This window comes from Macrobrachium rosenbergii, chromosome 48 (assembly GCF_040412425.1).
Source record: "Macrobrachium rosenbergii isolate ZJJX-2024 chromosome 48, ASM4041242v1, whole genome shotgun sequence".
Taxonomy (NCBI): domain Eukaryota; kingdom Metazoa; phylum Arthropoda; class Malacostraca; order Decapoda; family Palaemonidae; genus Macrobrachium; species Macrobrachium rosenbergii.
The window spans coordinates 32,837,281-32,842,428 of record NC_089788.1 but is presented as its reverse complement, the minus strand read 5'-3'; positions in this window follow the sequence as shown (position 1 = coordinate 32,842,428).

Sequence of the window (5,148 nt, the reverse complement as noted above, 5' to 3'; positions counted from 1 at the left end):
GACGCATGGTCTTCCAGGCAGCAGCGGCACCTCTCAGCCATCGCCGAATTCACCTGCTCTGTCAGGTACCTTCCCGGCAAGAAAAATCCTGTAGCAGACGCCCTCTTGAGAATCGTGCTGAACGCAGTGCAGCTCGGGGTAAACTACGAGGACCTCGCCAGGGAACAGGTCGCAGATCCAGAAACCCCAGCCTACTGCTGTCACGTCCCGTAAGTGGAGGGACGTGCCCCTGGCCCCCAGGGGCCCAAGCCTCCTCTGCGACATCAGTACTGGTCAGCCCCGCCCCTTGGTCCCAGCCTCCCGCCGCTGCCAGGTGTTCGACATCATTCACGGCCTCTCACATCCCTCCGCCAGAACAACAACCAAGCTGCTATCAAAGAAGTTCGTCTGGCACGGAGTGCAAAAAGATGCCACGTCCTGGGCGAAACAGTGCCTGCAGTGCCAAACCAGCAAGGTGGGACGTCACACACAATCCAGAGTAGGCAAGTTCCCACAGCCAGAGCGGCGTTTTGGCCACATACATATCGACGTCGTCGGCCCCCTCCCCCCATCAGGCGGGTCCAGATATCTCCTGATGGTGGTAGATCGATCTACGAGGTGGCCCGAAGCCATACCGATGCAAGAAGCCACCGCCAGTGCGTATGCCAAGGCCCTGCTCTCCAGTTGGGTCAGCCACTTCGGTGTCCCGGACCACATCACAACCGACATTATGGTCCGCCCCGGCTCAGCTGCTGGGGACCACGCATCACACCACCACGGCATACAACCCAGCGGCCAACGGCCTGGTCGAGCGGTTCCACAGGCCCCTGAAGGCATCCCTCATGGCCCGCTGCACCGCCGAAAATTGGAAATATCAGCTTCCGTGGGTCCTCCTCGGCTTAAGAACCGCCCCCAGAGTCGACGGCACCCCTTCCACAGCTGAAAAGACCTACGGCAAGTCCCTCGTAGTCCTGGGCATACTCGTAACGGAAGATCGCCACAATCCGTCACTGCAGAGGCTCCGTGATGTGGTTGGCAAGTTCGCCCCCTGCAAGCACAAGTACACGGACAGGTCGACCACCTTCACACTGCCAGGGCTACCATCCACCACCCACGTCTTCGTCAGGGATGACGCCGTCCGCCCGCCACTGACCAGGCCCTACAGGGGCCCCTTCCAGGTGCTGGAGCGGAACAACAAGGCATTCCTGCTAGCACTTCCCGGGAGGAAAGACTGGGTTTCAATAGACCGGTTAAAGCCCGCCCTCCTGGAGGAGGACACAGACGTCACTGCAGTGCAACCCGCGTCCGGCCGCCCTTCGCCACAGCCAGGCCCCCGCACACGGCAGCCGCGCGGCCGTCCCAGGAAAAGACCGCCCGCACCTGCAGCCACACAGCCGCACACACAGGGCATTCCCCCACTGTCCTCACACAGCTGTGGCACCCTTCAACGCCCCAGCAGATATGCAGACTGATCAGACGTGTCCCACGTCTTGCAGGGGGGGGGAGTATTTGTAACGTCACCCTCAGAACCGTCAGCAGAGTCTCCAGCGAACGTGTCATTCGCTAAGTCTCCGCTGAGCGAGTTTTCTCTGGTGACTTCCCAGTTTCTTCGCCATACAATTAGTCACACCTAACGTGCCAGGTCACGTGATTTTAATCAATTAAACTATATATGTATTTGATCACCTATTATCGATTGTGTATCTTGTTTTTCTTTCTTCGCAGGCATCAAGATTATATCCATATTGGAATTTTGTCTGTCTTTATATTGTAAACTGTACTTGTTCGCTGTATATTATTGTTAATTATTATTGACCTCAGGTCACACACAATCTCATTGTCTTCAGCGGCTCGACGCCAGTCTGCCGCTATATAAACTGCTTGGATCTGTAATAAAGTAGCAGTCACTTTTACCTGCTCGTTTCTTTTGCACCTCTTACAACCCCGCAGCGAACGGCATGATCGAGAGAGCCCACCGCTCTCTTAAGGCAGCTCTCATGGCACACTGCACCGACGAGAACTGGAATGCACAGCTCCACTAGGTCTTCTTGGTCTTCGCACCGCACCTAAAGCAGATTGCGATGCCTCCCCGGCCGAAAAAGTCTACGAGGAAACATTGGTCGTCCCTGGAGAATTCCTCCCACTGTCAGCTGGGGGCGCAGATATGCCCTTCCTGAGGTTGAGGGAACTCTCATGGAAGTTCGCTCCCTGCCATAGGACCTTCACCAATAGGACCAGCAGATACAACACCCACCCACTTTGGACTCCTGCACCTACGTCTTCATCAGGGTGGACGCTCATTGGCCGCCCTTAACAAGGCCCTACAGGGGGCCCCACAGAGTCATCACACGGGCACCTAAAGCATTCCTGTTGGACAACGAAATCAGCGAGGAGACAGGCAGGCGACCCAGAGTTCCCCTTCAGCAACACTCCACAGGAACAGCCACCCCCACGCCGAAAAGAGATCCAGGATGGCCCAGGAAACAGCCTGCTCCAGAACCAGAGGTCGCGCCCACATCCCACCCGCAGTTCTCGAGAAGTAGGGGCCCACTCTAGTTGCTGCAGCGCCTCCGTGATTGAGGTGTCATCCAATAATTTCTCGCATAATTATTGTCTTGCGGGGGGAGTATTGTAAGGGTGTCAAACCGCCTCTCCATTCCTTGTGTTTCGCTCTACATTTGTATATTAATCGTGTTGCATTTGTCACTTGTTATTGTTTCAGATTCTTTATGTATCTCATTATATGTATCATTCTACGGCCTATTGCCGATATATATATATTTGCCTTGTACATGTTTGTAATGCTCTGTATATGTCATTTTATGTCTCTCAGCAAACACAATTCTGTATGGACGCAGCAGGGGGCCATAGGTCGCCCGCTACCTTTCCATCCGCTTTCCACATTATAAGTACTTGTCGTGAACAATAATGAATCAGTCTCACTTCTGACCTTTCTTGAACCTCACACTAGATGATGGAGCCAAGCCATTTTTTATTCCTAATTACAGATTACCAATAAGCCAGAGACCCATAGTTGACAATTTGATAGAGGAAATGAAAAGAGATGGAGCAGTAATTCCTTCTAAATCTCCATGTAATTCTCCATTGTTACTTGTTCCAAAGAAAGATGGTAGATGGAGACTTGTAATAGATTAACTTCCTGTAATCTATTACAAGTCTCCAACTACCACATAGAATGCCGATGCTGGTAATTCAAGATATGTTAGCTCAATTAGGAGGGGCCAAAATATTGCCATCCTTAGATTTGCTCAGTGGATATTGGCAAGTACCTCTAGATGATGAATCGAAACAATTCACAGACTTCAGCACACATAAAGAACATTTACAGTTTGAAGTAATGCCATTTGGACTAACTTCAGCCCCATTAACATTTATCAGATTAATGTTACAAATTCTAGGAGATATAGAAAATGCTGCAGTATACTTGGATGATGTAATCATTTTTAGCAAAGACTGAATGGAAGGTTGAACAAGAAACAGCCTTTCAAACACTAAAGAGCAAAATGACCAGTAACCTTGTTTTAGTCTACCCAGATTTTTCCAAGGACTTTTACTTAAGCTTGTGATGCCTCAGGTACAGGGCTAGGAGCTGTATTGTTTCAAAAGGCCAAAACTAGAATGAGGGCAGTATATTATGCTAGTACAGTTTTAAATCCAGCAGAAAGAAACTATAGTACCACAAAAAGAGAGTGTTTAGCTTTATATTGGGGTCTAAAGAAATTTAGACATACTTTTAGGTCATAAGGTTAATGTGTTTACTGATTACAAACCCATTTGTGGCTTATTTAAAAAGAGAGCCTTTACCAACAACATGAAGTTCAATAGATGGATCATTAGTGTATTGGAATTTGCCCCAGAATTCAGATATATTCCAGGGAAATTTAACACCTTGGCAGATGCATTATCAAGATCGCAAGAAGAAACAGAAAAATGTATTACCACTAATACCTTTTGTTTTAGTTGTCAAGTAGTCGATTTAGATCTAGAAAGAGTACAAATACAAGAAAATGGTGCAGAAATCAAATAGTAGGACAGTTAATACTAGATGAATCCTTAAAACCTGATTTTCAGGTAATAAATGGACTGTTGTATAAAAGGCCAACAGAGAAGAATGGTTGTTCTCGACTATACATCCCAAAAACACTAATCAAAGAAGTTTTAGAACTACCACACTCATATAAGTTAGCAGGACATCCCGGAATTAAAAAGACAAGCAGAATCATAATCGGAAATTATTTGTGGCCACATTGTAGTGAAGAGGCCAAAAACTTTGTACTAAACTGTATAGTTTGTAATCAACATAAAGGTAACGTAGATCTTCAAGCTCTACTTGAAAAATATCCATCAGAATTAAATCCATTTCATGTAGTAACTATGGACTTTTTAGGTCCATTTCCAAGGGCTATTAGAGGAAATGGACAAATATTAGTCTTCTTAGACTATCTAACTAGATATGTAGAAATCGTACCAGTGAGAAACACAGATGCAGCCACAGTATCAAAAGATCTTAAATCTAGAATTATCACAAGACATTCATGTCCATAAGTTCTTCTCTCTGATAATGCTGCTGAATTTACTAGTGGTCTTTCAAAGAAAATATGTGAATTTTATGAAATAAATAAGTGTCAAATAAAGCAAGTTCTAATGGAGCAGTAGAACGAAATAATCGTAAAATAAAGGATTTCCTGAAAACTTTAGTGAGCCCACGGACAGAAGATTGGGACTTAGCAATAGAAGACGTACAGTTCACATTGAATAATACTGTAAATGAGACAATAGGAGAATCCCCACATTACTTGCTATATGGTTATCAGAAAAGAATGCCTAACATTATTAGACGATGCAACATCATCCAGACATACTTATAACTGTGATGACTATGTTGCATGGAAGACCAGACGTACTTACGAGACAATCATGAAAACAAGAGAAAAATTAAAAGAGGTTCATAACACTGATGCCAAATATTATGATAAAAGTACCATTAAACCAGGCATTACAGTAGGTACTCAAATTTATGTAGAAAAATCATGTTCTAGAAAGGCCAAATGTAAAGGTTTCTCCCAAGTTCACTGGACCATGTAGAGTTGTAGAAGTGTTAAAATTAAACAAACATAGAGTAATTAATGAAAGTGATCTAAAGGAAAA